Below are 16,921 nucleotides of genomic sequence, written 5' to 3' on the forward strand. Positions count from 1 at the left end.
CTGACATGTTGCAACAAAAAGGTTAAGAAGGGAGATTCAGTGCAAAACAGCGCGTGCCTCCAGAAAGTTAGAGTGCTTACAAAGAACCCTTAATTTCTTCTGCTGTGCAATTCACTATAACAATACGGAGAATATAAATTAGATTCTGCGCTGATTCTTTTGGTGGCCTTATCTCCCTTACATTGTGGGTTGACCTGCTTTCCCTGCAGTAGAGGCACACACTTCAGATACGTATCTTGAGAGCATCAAGATGGTGAAAGGTGTCACGTCTGTCTGCTTGTTGAGCTAGATTTAAGGGCATTCGGACACTGAATTTATCCTCAAAGCGCTCTCCTTTTATGGATGTATTGGAGAAAAGGAGCTTTCTTGCTGTGTTTACAGTAGGCTGTGGCATTCAGCTGGGCTTTTTTTAGATAGGTTTACCTGCTGGAGAAGAAAAATTTTCAGGAACAAGTCTGTGGGTTTCCTCTTCATCTGGAGTTTTTGAATTAGAGATGAAGACACTCTGTCTTATATTGATTTTGGGCTTCAAATGAGCACTATTCCTTCTTAATCTGAGTGGGAGCACTGGAAAATGTAGCTAAGTCTCTTGATGTAAGGTAGGGTCGAATCTTTTAGAAACTGTGTAAAGTGTTCTTTACCTGTGGTCAACTTAATTTTCTAGCAGACTGGTGCAGCTTTCCCTTTTCTTCTCATTTTGGTGGCAATATTTGTTTTCAGTTTGACTTCAGTTCTTTGTGGACTCGAGCACCGGAGGTTTCCCTGGGCATATGTATATACCCCTCTAGGATCTTTTTGAAAGTTAATTTAGTAATACATTAGTTAACCTCCATTTAGGATGGCAGTTTTAAGTACATGAGAGATATTGCCGATGTCAGAACAAACCTGTTCCATCTTGGAATAATAGCAGAGCGGTTGTCCTTGTGAGCCTTACAGTGCTGCAGTGCTGTAGTGCTTGCAGTTTGTGAAGCTCCTCAGTTACACAAAACGCGTATTTAATCCAAGCAAGGGAAAGAAAAATTACATGTACCTCACTGCTAATTGAATGGAGGAGTAAAGGAAACAATTACGTGAATTATGGTTTTTTTGACGTGAGTTGTGATGGGAAATTCTGATCAGATATGCAGAAACATCATTTTTCACCATGATGACATTTAATAGGACAAGGTGCTGAGATGCCTGACCAAGGTGCTGAGATGCCTGACCAAGGTGCTGAGATGCCTGTCCAAGGTGCTGAGATGCCAGACCAAGGTGCTTTGACTAATGTGTCTGGCCCCTTTTGCTAAATCTGTAAAGAAAAAATGAAAACTTTCACTGTCATCCACTAATCTTTCTGCTGGTGATGAACAATCTTTCTGCCTTCCTGCCTTCTTTTAATACAGCCAGAGGAACTTCTTATAATGCGCATGGGTTTTCCTATATGCTGCTCTTAGAGTTAGTCAGCATGGGTGTGTTTGAATCTTGCGGCTCAAAGTGAATTGAATGGAGCTAAGAGCCTTCTCATCCCCAAGAGGCATTGAGTTGTGTTTTATATTTGTGAAAGACAAAGCACAAATACACTAGATGAAGATAATGATCATTTGTATAATGCAAGAACTGCTCCAAATTTTTTTTTCAAGTTTGAGAATTTATATTTCAAATGAAGTACAACTACAGATACATTGTATTATGTTATCTCATGCAGAAGGATAACTAAGCTTGCGTTACTGTTAACTCTAGGAAACTGATGGGAGGGAGTAAACAACACATTTTGCTTTAAATTTGAGTCTAAAATGTAGGATGTTGGAAAGTATCTCTGAACAATATTTTTATAACAGCTAGAAAATGAGTGTGGATTGAAAGCATTGTTCAGTGTGGATTCAGCTAGTGTTTACATAGGATTATTTTTTTTTTTATAGAATAACATCCTTAATGTTTTTCACATCCTTATTGTTTTTCACTGGATTTTTTGTTATCAACTGTCTTTTGAAAAAGAAAAAGCAGGAAGCAGGTATCATAGAATCATAAATGCATGTAACTAATAACAGTGCTACATTAATGTGTAGCTTACTGTTGGAAGTCTTTTGTTTTGAATGGAACATGCAGAATAAGGCAATGATTTGGGTTGGATGGAACCTTTAAATATCTAGACCAAGCCCACTGACATGGGTAGAGGTATCTTTCACTAGAGCAGGTTGCTCAGAGCTCTATGCAGTGTTTTCTCCTCTACTACCTCTTTACTATGCAATCAGAAGACTGTATGTGTAGTAGATCAGCTCAATTCGAGACTTCTTAGTTGCTTCTGGTGAACGAAAACAGCATTCTTTGTTCCTCAAAAACTGTTTAGTACCACCCCACCTGAATTCATCTTGTGCTGGTGATGTGGCACTTAACTATTGCACTTACTGCAAAATTAAACTTCACTTAGAGACAATCTGGTCTCATGTACATCTAGAATCCTTATCCCTGTTATGCATCACTCTGTCATTTGTTCACAGGGGTACTGTGGTGATACACTCCAGTGAAGCTTCAAAACATTGTGATGCTTCAAAAGCAAAACTGCAAAGAAAGCAGAGAAAATGAGGCCTTGAGATGGATGGAGTAACTACTTATGGCTGTGCTGTTTTCAAAATATTTTCCTTTCTGTTGTTGTTGCTTTGCTAATTCCTGATAGCAGTCTATCACCATTGTTTCTGTGCTGTGTCTAGATGCAATGTTTAACAGATAGGATAATGTTTCTGCAAGACTGGGTAAAACAGTCATGAATGCCAATAAACATTTTCCTGAAATAATGAACCAATGCTGATCCTGATATCAGCAAATAGGAAGGTAGCAGTTCCCCAGTGCAAGCAGTCCTGTTGTACTAGAGGGCTGCACTGCTTCGCTGGTAGCAGACAGGTTTCTGCTATTCTGGAGTACCATTTTCTAAAATTCTAGAACACACCATGAGATTCTGACATGGTTTTGTTTCACTTTTTAAACCCACAAATTATGTGTCACTAGGTATTCTCCTGGACTGTGCAAGAGATAGCGATGGAAGTTTTCAAACGTTGAAAGGTTTTCAAAACTTCTTTTAAACAGCAAAGTTGAGATAATAAGGCAAGGGTTGGGATGACTGAACCTGAGATTTGCCATTTTACAGCTGCAGATTGTTCTGAGTGCCTTTGAGGCATTCAGACGTTCAACAAGGAGGTTTATGGAAGTCAGTTATAAGACAGCAAAACTTTGTCTTTGTGCTAGGCTATCCAGACAAAGTTGCAAGGATAATTTAAATTGACATTCTTGCAAATACATTCTGTTAGTGGAAAACAAAGGGAGTATTTTCTTCCAGGAAGGTACCTTTGACAGGAAGCTGTGATTTCCTGGGGGACACTGGTGCTTTCTTCCCTACTGGAGATCTCACAGCATGCATGGAGGGGACTGACAGACTCCTCTTCCTTAACAAGTTTTCTAAACTGATTTGATCGTTCCTTTTTGTCACTTTTGTAGAACTAGCATTGAAATGCGGAGAAAAAGTCCATCTGACATACCAGAACACGGGGTGTTAGAGTTGGTAGCACTAACTATCAGCAGCAGCCATAATTGATAAATAATACCCCTCATAAATACTGCCAGGCTTTTCAATTAGTTTTCATCTAAAATTCGGGATACAAAATGATGGCCTGTCAACTGACAATGGATGACAAAAATTAATAAATTGTCTTCTAAATAGTATGGACACTTAAGAAAAATTGGGCAGCCAATTTAGCACAGCATGAACCGGGGGGAACCTTTTGTACTGTTGCCGTGCCACTAATGTTGTCTGGGTCTTTATTAATGGTGCTTGGCTGCTGCTGACAGTTTTGTTGCTACTGGCAACTTTCTTCATTAAAATTAAAGCCAGCGTCAAATCCCATTAGCCGCACTCTGTGTACCTTGCATTTTTATTTATACAATCTTTTTCTTTACAAACACATTCTTTATCTATAGGAAGTTGGAAAAGGTGGTTAAAAATTAGTCTTTCATCTTGTCACTGGCTGATTACTTACCCTAATAACAGATTATGCTTTTTGAGGGATAACATTTCCAACATGTTATACCTAGCCTACAGTCCAGTAACTGCATACAGAAATCCGTAAATGATCTTTATAAATTGCCTTTTGTTAACATAGTCTTCTTCTGTATCACCTGCCAGCTATCTGGTTTTCAGATACTCTTTCATGGAACAGTAATAATCTCTGAAGGAGAGCAATTCAGTTATATGATCTTCTAGATCTCCATTGCCTGTTAAGCTAAAATATTAATGATGGTGTGTACATGCTTAAAATTGAGTAATCAACATGTGTTTAAAGACTCTTCTTAAAGGAAAAGATGCTGCATGCGTCTTTTGGGGTTTTTTAGGGTTTTTTTGTTTGTGTTTTTTAGTGAATATTATTGGTTTTGGAAATATCTTTTGGTTTTCTTTAGAAAATCTTGGGTTGGATCCTGAATTTTTATTTGTGGAAATATGCAGTGCAGGCTAAGTCTTTCACCTGCTATCACTGCTCAGTATTGTGAAACATGAAAGCACTGAGTGACCGTTGCATGAGATACCTGAGGTATGACAAAGCAGTTTGTACTCCGTATTACAGATTGCATAGGAAGAGTTGATATCAACTTCAAGGCTTCATGTGAAAAATCTGATAGTACCAGAAATGTCTCAACCAGACATACTACCAGAAATGTTTGTAGCAGACCATTGGTTAGCCTTATGCTTTTGCTAATAGGATGCTCTTTCTGGAGCCTCCAGTGCAATCCAGCCTTCGTGCATGCCAACTAATTCTAGATGTGGAAACTTCCAAAAGAATTTAGTCACTGCCATCTTTGTTATTATAGTAATCAAGAATATCTTCTGCTAGTTAGACTCCTTTATGCAGTGGGCCTGTGTACCAGAATGCATGAGCTAGGTTTGTGTAACATACCTTTTCTGACATCATTTGCATTCAAACGAGTGAAACAGAATTATATCATCTACTTCCTGATTCTTAAAGGTTTCTTCTGCATGGAAATACCGGGTGAAATGGAAAATAAGGCCTGGGTTGATGGACAGACAACTACTGTGTGATAGAGGCCTGAAGTACACTGTCATGTACTTCTCAGTGTGCAGAGAGGAAGAACGAGGTCTTCCGTTGTCACCTTATTTCACTGTTTTGACAGTAAAAATGTCCTCTGTTCAGTGCAGGGAAGAGAAGATGAGACGTTTCCTCTAATGTTCAGGGTTCAAAGCAGCAGCACCATATGAGTGCGGGTAACCCAAGCCAAAGGGTAAGGGAGAGCTGGCGAGTTCTTTCAGGAAGCTGGAGGAGGGCCTCTGGTGCCCTGTTTTCCTATCTGTACAAATTTGACAAGTGCTGTGTGCAAATGACCATTTAAGTATTCACTTAAATGGTTGTGTTTGAGAGTGATCTCATATGGTAAATGAAAATGAAAAACACTTAATGGCTTAAATTGTGTTTTCAACTGATGCACGTACAGCAGTTTTGGACTAAAGTATGTGCTGTGTGGCTCAAATCTGAATTTCAATTCAGCTGAAATTAAATGACCCTATCATTCTTAAGAATAGATGCTCCCTACAAAGAAAATAAACTGGCAACATTGAATTAGCATCAATCTAATAAATCCAAGTTGTGCCTTAGTTTATTTGCTGAATCTTCTTGGTTTAAAAAAAAAAGTGTCAGTAGTTAATTGTTGACTGAAGCTTAATATCTGTTAAAGTAAATGAGGCATGAAATATACTACATAGGAAGCGTTGTATCTGGAGTGATTTTAACATTAAAACAATATTAAACTTTTTTAACTTTGACACAATAAACAGAATTCTTTATTTTGATATTACATTGATTGATGTTAAGCTAAGTTGCTGTGGGAAAGGAGAAGTGTATCTTGTATATAAGGCAAAGCAATGATACAGCTTTTTTTCCTTAGAATTACTGGTTTGAGGCATATTAAATATACTTTCGGCTGTTTCAGGTGTCACTTTGTATGCTGGAGGAATCCTCATCATATACTTGTCAAAAGCATTGGTTTATAATTTCTCAGAAAACTTTCCTGTGATGCTGGCCATGTCTCTCATATTTTGTTACTGTAATTTCTGTAACAGTCATCTAAAGAGGGTTGGTTTGTTCTGAGTGAAACTTTATACCCAGTAGAATGCATTTCTTCTTTTACACTGCCCAACAGTGTAACTCAGGGGGATGACACTTAACCAGTGCTAGAAGATTTTGGGGTGAATACCTACACATTGTGATATGATGCGTGTTCTGGCAGAAGCCAGCATGGTTTTGGTTTTAGATGATACAGTTACACGTTGATTTGTCACCACCATCAGAAGTCACGTGCTTGAAAGAAGAAAAAGGCAATTGTGAGTGTTCTGAAAACGATTATTTGGGGAGACGTAGCTGCGATGCTATGCTTGTCGATATATCTTCTTCACCTTTTTGAAAGAGTATTCTGCTAGGGCAGAAAATCGAATATATTTAACTAGAAGGCAGTGTTGCAAATTTTTAGTGCTATTTAAATATTTCTAATCAGAAGCTAGGCTGTTCGCAGTTTTGGAAGGAGGAAAAACTCCACAAGTCATGTAAAACAGCTGATGTCTGACACTCTGGGATAAGGCTTAGTGTTAAAAAAAAAAAGTATATTTTTTTAGTAAAAATTTTGCTTTTAGTATAGTTTTCTTAGATCAAAGTCTACTCAGATGTCAGGTACATAGCAATCAAATGTGGCTTTAGCAGCCTTCTTATACAGTTGCTCATTTGTGTCTTGGAATATCTTACTTTTATCTAAAGACTTTTTTCCTCTCACCTAAGATGAGATTGAGAGCTCAAGTGCTTTAAGATGTTCATGCGAACGTTAGTGATAGTTGGTAGGTTATAATGTCCAGAACGTGAGCTAGATTTTTCACAGTAGACAAGAACATTTGGATTGTCACAAGTTGATTCCTTCACTCTTTCTCCTATGTCCTCTTAAACATCAGGATGGCACCCATGTAACCAGTTTCTAAAGTAATTTCTTGAGACAGACCTAGCACTTGTGATCCATCTTCAAAGTAAGCAGAATTGCTGGCGCTTGATTTTTGGGATCTCTTTTGGCAGTTAGCATGCAAAGAGATTGCCAGGTCTTCCCCCCAGAATCCTGCCATACATGCCACTTCTTGTGAGGCCAGCGTGGAAATGTGCCTGGTGTGGAGCAGAACATCACTGACGTGCTTCTAGAATTATGAGCATGTTTTGTAACTCTTCAATAACTGAGGCAGCTCTGTGTCTGGAAGATGTGAATTCAGTTGGTATGATTTCCCTTAGCAGATCAAGTGAGTCACTTAAAGGAATGTTTTCTCACTGGCTTTCCTAGTGTTTTGCCTGCTGTAATGATGAGAGGATACCAATTATCTAACATATTAGCTGTGTCTCTGAAGTAGCCATCTTCATTCCCATTCCTCCGAGTGGAGCACGTGGGTACATACACATGCATGCACACGCATACGTATTTCTCTCTTTTGTCTTGGGAGACATTTGAGGGAAAAACATTTGGAGTGGGTGGGAGGAAGGGTGATGGAGAATCTTTGTACTCTTGAGCCATCTCAGTGAGTCCTGCAGTGATGGCCACATTGTGAAGCAGTCTGAGGAGCGCCACTGCCTGCCCAGCAAGCAAGTGCACTGTGGTCAGTGATACCAAGGATCCTGTGACTAGAGGGCAGGGTGTAAAAGCAAAGAAAAATGAGGCATCAGGAAATGTTGTTAAGGAGAAGGAAGAAGGTGTGCTTCTCCTGTAGGACAAAGAGTATTTTTTATCTTTCCCAGCAAAGGATTAAGGACCAGAGGTATAACTACTCCACAAAATTATTTTTTTTAATGCAGGACGCTCCTTTGGATTTAAAAAGAAAACAAACAAAAAAGCCACAATCAGAACCCCACATTGTGGCACAGACTTTCAGAGGGTTGTTCACGAAGACCTTTGTGGTCCCAAAATTTCACAATACAAAGTGTGGATCTTTTCTGCACAGTGATATGGAACATAGTTTTTAAAAAAAAAAAAAAAACCACTTTTTTTTCTGACAGCGTTCTTGGTTTTGTTATTCAGGAGATGCTGCATTAAATTGGATTTTGTGTCCATCATTATTAAAATGTGAAGTGTGTCGGTCACAAAGCATACATTTCAGGGCAGTTAGCTGAATAATTCTTTTCTTTATTATCCCAAATTACTGCTGAGCTCTGGAGAGGTGAGCAGTTTAGCCAATTATTGCCATTTGAGCTGGATTTGTGGGTGATTAGCTCCTGGTCGAATTCAGTCCTGGCAAGGGCTTTGAAGCCTTCGCTTGTGTGATTTTCACAGCGGTGAGGTAGGAATAGACGCGGCTAATGACAGGAAGGTCGCGTGGGTTATGTGACCTGTGGGGGGGGGGCTTGGGTTTAGCAAATAGGGCATCCACAATAACAAGTGTGTCACTAACCCTGCCGTGCATAATCGGAGTTTTATAGGATTGTTGGAGATGCTGACAGCTCAATTAAAGTGTAACCCTTTGTACCATATACCCTGGCAGAATGACAGAAATATTACCAACAAAAAAGGGAGGGTGCCACAAGGGAACTGGTTAAAGATCCAGTATTCTTTTTCTTCCCCCCTTCATCGGAGCCTGCACAGAACAAGCTGCAGAAAGCATCCATTTGTGAAATAATAGGTTGTCCAGGGGAGGGGTATGGTGCCAAACATGGCTACAAAAAAAAGCTTCTCTTAAGTGGTCTTCCTGATGTTTCTATGGAAACACTATAGTATCAGGATAGAAAGTTAAAACTGGTTTTTAAGCTTTTCATGGCTTTCTCCCATGGACCCCCCTCCCCCTACAAAGCTCTACTTTATATAAAATATGGTAAAGAGAATTTCAGGGTTCAGGAGATGAAGCGCTACTGTAACAAGAGCTGTACCAGCTACCCAGAAGTTGCAGTGTGTGCACAGTGAACCCCTTTTTGATTTCATTCCCCCATCAATGCTGTGTTTGTTTCTTCAGGGGAAAAAAAAAAAAAGTGTTGTTCTGCTTCTTTCTCACGCCTGCCCATGCAGCCGTTTCTTGCAACCATGAACGTTTCTGCTCTCTGAGCTTCTTCCAGATTAGCCATGCCACGCTGTAACATTTGCTTGTACTAAAGCGGTTTCCCAAGGTTGTTTTTTTTCCCCCTAATTTCAGCCTAGGTAGCAGTGTTTCGGCACACTGATTTGTGTAGATGCTATCTCCGTTTGTGTCCAGTGTCGTTAGAGCGCAGCGCATGATGTTGAGCTGCAGCAAGAGGTAACAGTTCAAACAGAGCTGATCGCTGCTGGCTCCTGTACTGCTTAGACCCCTTGGCATCAGCTGTCGGGTTTCTCCCACGCTAAGATAATGATTTGCATCGCAGTGCATTGCACATCAGCACTGACGGTGGTGTCAGGATAAACCACAACTGCCAATGCCAAGGGGTTAATAAACCAACTACTTGAGATTATTAAGGACTGTGATTTTTTTTTTTTTCACAGTCCAGTAAATGGAAGAAACCTTAGAAGGCAACAGAGCTTCTGTGTACTGTAGGGCAGAAAAATATTGTGACTTGTTAAGTAGCGTGCCTCGTTCAGAGTGATAAACTGGGTTTAGAGCGAGCGATGTGCCCTAAATACATAATTGTCTACGTGTAATTGTATGCATTTTGTAATACACTTGTGTTTTCTGCAGTCTAATGTTTCTATCCATCGTGCAAGCAGGCGTTCCTTTGGACCTGCCATACTCTGCAGTAGCGCTGTGCTCATTGCTCTGTCTCTCATTGCTTCTTCAGCTTTCTATTCAAATTCTTTGGACGCTGGAGTGACTGCTCTTCCATGATTTCCCTTTTAAAATTAGGAAGTTCTTAGTTAGGTGGGTGAGTTGATGACTTCCTGTTCTGTAGTCCATGGATTGCAGTGTGGTCATCCCTTTTCTGTGGCATAGTGCTTGCAAGAGAGACGGGTTGCTTCCTGTGCTCGGCGAGATTCTCAGGAGTGTTTGGCCACACCATGTTGGAAATATGTACCCTGCCCTTTAAAAAGCAGCCCTGCAGCTGCAAGCTGAAAGGTTGTGAAAACTTGCCTTAAAATTATTGGCATATTGGATTACTTCTTCTGTTACCTGCAGTTAGCAGGTTAAGTCCTTTGGGTTGCATTGCTGGACCAGCCATTAGAAATACAAAAACCATGACAATAAGGTCTACATTTGTTCTTCCAATTTGTTATGTCTTTAGTACTGAGGTTCCCTGGAGAAATTCAGCAGCCGTTCTTTGCTGGCAGTACCACTCTTCACTGCTGGAACTACAATGACCTGTTACACTTGCCTGTCAGCATATGGATGATTTTCTTATTAAAGGTTTCTAACTTTTTTTTTATAGTAGCCAGTGTACCAAGGGCTTGTAAACTTATGTGCTGCAGGTTCTTCAGATTGCTGCAAAAGTAGCATCTTTTGGTCCAAGTCAGAGCTGTGGTTCCATTGAGCCCTATTGCCTTGTTACTCTTAAGATAAATTTACTACAGGTTTCCAATTTTAAAAAGTTTAAACAGTTTCATAGCTAGTCATTCAAAAGACTAATCACCATTCCCTGAAATGCCAGGGAAAAGAAGAGGAAAAAAAAAGTTACTTTTGTATGTAAGGATTCCAAATACATTTATACCCCTGGAGGTTTGGTTGCATACTCTGGTTGCTGGAGAGAGCAGTAGCTACCGCAATCTTGCAGCTGTAATTTGCAAGTATTTGAGCTGGTGCCTATTGTGTGGCAGAGAATGAGCTTTAAGACTCTGAAGCTGTTGAAGTTAAGTATTCTGGAAGCAAAGATAGTCAGGTAAGAAATAATCTCGTGTTTTAGGACAAGTTAGACCGGTCCCAGTGCTTCCAGCCAGCTAATGGTGTTGGTTAGAGATGCAAACTTGGATGATTTGCCAGCATTTGTTTACAATGTTAAGCAATTTAAAAGATGGGAATGCTTTATTGACCATAATTCGTATGTAACTATTGCTTGTGATCCTGACTATGAATGGTTGCCATCCCAATTATTTGGGTGAGGATGTTTTTTTTTTGACAAGTATGTTTTTTTTTCTTCTGTGAATATGATGCAAATGATAGAAAATTCATGGCATTTAGCGGAAAATGAAGAATTTATGCTGTTAATGATTAAGTGCAAGATTATATATTTCATTCTGTCAAAACAGCATCAGGGTAACAGTATGGGGTTGGTTTAAAATTAGGGAGTTAAAAAATAGTCTGCATGATACCGTGGCAGTAGTGTAAGTTTCCAAAAGAGAAATGTAAACATTGTTCTTTTTCAGAAGGTACAGTCTTGGCTGTGCCTACTGACTTCTAGAGGGTCCTACCATTTCAACTTGGCATGCCAGCAAAAGTCAGATGGACCAAACCCATGAGGTAAGCCTCATGCTACTTAATGGTTTGGTTATTACTGCAACCATGTACCAAACACAGCTGTGACTAATAGATTCCTGGCCTGTTGGTGTTTGCTAATCAGGCTTTGCTAGTCCACAGAGTCAGCTTGCTTAGATGGATTTAAAACAACGTGCGTTGAGATCCACCCGAGAGTACTGAGGGAGCTGGCAGAGGAGATAGCCAAGCCGCTTTCCATCATCTATCGGCGTTCCTGGTCAACTGGAGAGGTCCCAGAAGACTGGAAACTTGCCAACGTGACTCCCATCTACAAGAAGGGTTGTAAGGAGGATCCGGGGAACTACAGGCCTGTCAGCCTGACCTCGGTGCCGGGGAAGGTTATGGAGCAGATTGTCCTGAGGGAGATCACGCGGCATTTGCAGGACAACCAGGGGATCAGGCCCAGCCAGCATGGGTTTGTGAAGGGCAGGTCCTGCTTGACCCACCTGATCTCCTTCTATGATCGAGTGACCCGTCTGGTGGATGAGGGAAAGGCTGTTGATGTGGTCTACCTAGACTTCAGCAAAGCCTTTGACACTGTCTCCCACAGTATTCTCCTGGAGAAACTGGCAGCCCGTGGCTTGGACAGGTACACCCTTTGCTGGGTAAGGAGCTGGCTGGAGAGCCGGGCCCAGAGAGTGGTGGTGAAGGGAGTTAAATCCAGCTGGCGACCAGTCACGAGTGGTGTTCCCCAGGGGTCGGTGCTGGGGCCTGTCCTCTTCAATATCTTTATTGATGACCTGGATGAGGGCATTGAGAGCACCCTCAGTAAGTTTGCAGACGACACCAAGCTGGCAGGAAGCGTCGATCTGCCTGGGGGTAGAGAGGCCCTACAGAGAGATCTGGACAGGCTGGATCTCAGGGCTGAAGCCAATGGGATGAGGTTCAACAAGACCAAGAGCCGGGTCCTGCACTTCGGCCACAACAACCCCAGGCAACGCTACAGGCTTGGGGCAGAGTGGCTGGATGGTTGTGTGGAGGAAACGGACCTGGGGGTATTGGTCGATGCTCGGCTGAGCAGGAGCCAGCAGTGTGCCCAGGTGGCCAAGAAGGCCAATGGCATCGTGGCTTGTATCAGAAACAGTGTTGCCAGTAGGAGTAGGGAAGTCATTGTCCCTCTGTACTCAGCCCTGGTGAGGCCCCACCTCGAGTACTATGTCCAGTTTTGGGCCCCTCACTGCAAGAAAGACATTGAGGCCCTGGAGTGTGTTCAGAGGAGGGCGACGAAGCTGGTGAGGGGTCTGGAGCACAGGCCTTATGAGGAGCGGCTGAGGGAGCTGGGATTGTTCAGTCTGGACAAGAGGAGGCTCAGGAGAGACCTTATCGCTCTCTATAACTACCTGAAGGGAGGTTGTAGTGAGCTGGGGGTCAGCCTCTTCTCTCTTGTAACTAGTGACAGGACGAGGGGGAATGGCCTCAAGTTGCGCCAGGGGAGATTTAGGCTGGACATTAGGAAATACTACTTTTCTGAAAGAGTGGTGAGGCCCTGGAATGGGCTGCCCAGGGAGGTGGTTGAGTCACCGTCCCTGGAGGTGTTCAAGAAACATTTAGATATAGCGTTGGGAGACATGGTTTAGTGGGGTTATTGGTGGTAGGTGGATGTTTGGACTGGATGATCTTGTAGGTCTTTTCCAACCTAGCTTATTCTATGATTCCTTAAAATCACTAAATAAAGCCACGTGCTGTGGCTGGAGCCAATGCAAAAGAAACCTGCAGTCAGTTAAGCACAACACAAATGTTTATGAAACATTTTTCATTTCTTGTGGCCCCTGGGAAATCCAAAATACACAAGAAAGTTAGAGAAATACAGTGGAACACAGCAGGGAAGGCAAAAGAGGTTTTTGCCCACCAGTATTGGTTCTGCAGGCTTCCTTGCCAGCATCTTTGATGCAATATTAAATAACCTTGAGAGGTCACTTTTATATGCTGATAATTTGCTGCTTAAAAAATATTCCCATAAAACAAATTCCAAATCGTTTCCCCGTTTGCCTTCGCTTGTAAGCAAGGTTTGCAGCTCATGGGAGGTGTCTGGAGCACTGAGCTGTAGCTGCTCACCTCATATCCAGGTGATGTGTGTGTGCTACACGCAGTGGTCCCTTGACCAGTGGTCTGGTGCCACCAGTGCAACTGATTCCGCACTGGGGCCCTTCTTTAGCTGCCTGTACTCCCAGTAATGATCCAGCTGCAGAGCCTGATGGCAGTCTGCAACTTCTCCTGGTGCCCTGAAGCTCAACAACGTGAGCTGATTGACTCAGTTAGGGCCCCAGTCTCTAACAGCAAATGCAATCAATAAATCTTTGTTGGTAAATAATTGCTATTGAACAGAGTTTTAATATAAATTTATGAGTGGTGTTTTATCACAGCTTGAGGCTACAGCAAGCCACTGAGTGATGGATTTCAGATAACACTTACATTCATTACATTAACTTTGTAAGTTATTTAAAGCTTGTACACTTAACATTGCTTTTGGCTTGCAATGACCTCCTGGGACTAGACGTAGCATACACATTACTAATAAAGAGATTGCTGTACAGACAGACGGTTCTCTGTTTTCTTTGTCGAGTGGAGCCATTCGCTGGGAAAAGTCAAGGAGTGAAGTTTGTGCTCTCTACTGGAGCATGTTTCTTGTTACTCATTAGAAATATAGCTAGCACTGGCTGTTAGAAGAAGCGTTCCTCCGTTAGAGTCAGAATTGCAGTTTTGGAGAGAAGGTGGTAAGAATTTATTTGAAGTGTTAAATTCTTCTCAGTTTCTGAGCAAATCGGAGGCGTTACATTTGCAGTGTTGAATCTTGAGGCATAGGGCTGAGTGACAGTACTGAAAGTGCTGATGGAGGAACGTAACCAAAGGTTTCATACAAATTAGGAGAAATAATGTTATCTGATTAATAATAATATGAGGCAGAGATTATTTCAACAAAAACAAGCAACATAGAATTTTGAACTTAAAGTTGATTCCCTTAATCCCTTACTGCCTACCTGTAAGGCTAAATGGGATTTTTGCTGTGTGCTGGGACTGGGATGCACCAAACTACCTTTCAGTTGCCTTGAAGGCACCAAGGGTCAGTGGGAACCAAGGTCTCTTGCTTCATAGACTCATAGAATCATTAAGGTTGGAAAAGACCTTTAAAATCTCCAAGTCCAACCCCAGCCCACCCCACCATGCCCACTGACCATGTCCCTCAGTGCCACCTCTCCACGATTCTGGAACACCTCCAGGGATGGTGAGCCTACCACCTCCGTGTGCCTGTGCCAGTGCCTCACCACTCCTTCTGAGCAGAAATTGTTCCTAATATCCAACTCTGCTTCCGGGCAGAGGATCTGATGCAACTTAAAGGTGGACATAATGTGACATTTTTGTTGTTGTTGTTTTCTGTAAGTAGCATTTCTTGTTGTACGTAGGCCATTTTCATTTTTTTTCTTTTAAGTTTAGTTGAAGTGCATTTATAGCAGATCTAAACTCCAATACTAAGAGCATTTCTCCAGACCATTCTATATAATTATCGCGGACAAAGTGGCAGTCTCTGGCCTTGGGGGGGAAAAAGAAAGAAGTGTGGCGGATGTGCTCCTCTGCTTCATAACACTTTGTTAGCTCCTTGTATTCACAGTGGTTTTGTTCACAGATATTGGAAGATATTTTTGTATTATCTGCGAACCAAAATACATATCATTTTATGCATACTTAAGAAACAGATTGGGAAGTCTGATTAGCTAGGTAGATGCAAATAGGTAAATGGTACCTATTTAACGATGAGTAGTTTTTTACATGAAAGCACCAAATTGCACTTTAAAAGCAAGTTGGAAACCCCATTCTGAATAACTGTTTCCTCATTTAGATCCAAGCAGAATTTTGTAATTCACACCTTGGTACTAAAAAAATCTCCATGTAGTAAAAATCATTATGAATTTTCTACATGAATATTCTATCATTTGCATCCTATTCATAGAAGAAAAACAAACATACCTGAATAGTGGGGATGGCAGCCATTCATTTACATGGTTCCTTTCCAAATCACATAAGTAGTGATATGTTTTCTTGATAGCAAGGGGACATGTAAAAAGGTGTGAAATATATTTCTACTTTCTTCAAGACTTCAAAAAAAAAAAAAAAGACAAGGAAAAAGAAAATACAGTTGTGATTCTTATCACTTTTTTCACATTAAAAGGTCTGGAGAACAAACACACCAGAACTGGTGCAGGGAAACAGCTTTGGGAGAGTAATTTTTGATCCATATAGCATAGTGATAACTAAAATTGGGTCCCCCTAAATGTGAGCGACTTTGCTATAGGTGAGGTTTAAAAGATGGAAAAGGTGAAGTGACAGATCACCTACTATAGACAAACATAGAAGTCAAAGGCAGAAACAGGCTTTCATTTTTAATGGAAGAAAACAACGTCTCTAACCACAAGAAGACAGTAATTGGAATGTGTAACTCACACTTGCAGAAGCTTTTGTGAGAAACCGTTTCAGAAGCCCTGCTCTGTTTTGTGAAAGTTTGAAGTTGAGCCACCTAAATGTGGCAAAGAATGGCACACAAAAAGGAGCCTGACCCCCAGATGGTCAGAAAGTTAGGGGTTTGTAATTCAGTCCTCTGACACAAGCTTTTATTTACAGTCCGATCTGCAGATCGCTTTGAGTTGAGAAGGGCTGCTCACTGAACTTTTATTCCAAGTGTGTGTCCAGGAACAGGCGGTTGTGAACTTTGATGTCCCTTAGGGATCGTCTCCGTGGTTGCAGAAGAAAAGTTATTAGTTCCTATGGGCAGTGGCAAGGGACTTGAGCTGAAACATCTGGCATTGAGGGAGGGAAAAATGCTCGGGGAGAGTGCTCGTCGTGCAGAGGCACAGAAGTGCCCCTCGTCCACTTCGCCCTGGGACATGCATTTATGAAGCTACGGGTCTAACAGGAAGGCAGTGTAACTCTCTTACACAACATGACCACTTTAACAAAAAGCAATATTTAAGAGCACCATGCTTAACAGCGCGTCTTTCTCATGTACTGCCTCCTTAGTGCTGTTTTCCTTCTTACGGGACTAAGAAAACTGAAGTTTGTTTACATTCCTGATGATGATCTATTGAAATAGATGTAAGTGAATGCTTTTGTCCAAGCTTGCTCTGTCAGAGTGCTTCCTGTGGCAGTACCATGCATGCTGAAATGTCCTGGTGCAGACACTAGGCTTCCAACAACAGATTACTGTATGAATTCATCAGGACACTGCCTTCTCACTTGGTTTTGGAAATGCAGATTGTTAAAGCATGGTTTGGTTTGCCATCACTTTGTACTATAAGAAGTTACATTTTGCTTTTCTAAGTGAATTTCTATTTTTAAGCTGAGAACAGGTTGGTACACGCTCATAGTCCTTGTCCGTTTAAACATGATGATGACTTTTACTCTCACATACTGATTGTTGAAATTCATCAGTGTGTGGATTGAATACAATTTATGGAATAATGAGTCATCTTGTCATGTTAAAATGTGCCTTCCTGAGGAATGATGTTG

General features: G+C 41.4%; 1 protein-coding gene across 6 annotated transcripts in view; it reads left to right on the forward strand.

The window, feature by feature from the left end:
* The window catches only part of AGAP1 (ArfGAP with GTPase domain, ankyrin repeat and PH domain 1), a 334,310-nt gene that overhangs the window by 183,638 nt on the left and 133,751 nt on the right, over positions 1–16,921 (forward strand). The gene's annotated exons all lie outside the window — the stretch shown is intronic.

Source organism: Numida meleagris, chromosome 5, assembly GCF_002078875.1.
Source record: "Numida meleagris isolate 19003 breed g44 Domestic line chromosome 5, NumMel1.0, whole genome shotgun sequence".
In the NCBI taxonomy this organism is placed as follows: domain Eukaryota; kingdom Metazoa; phylum Chordata; class Aves; order Galliformes; family Numididae; genus Numida; species Numida meleagris.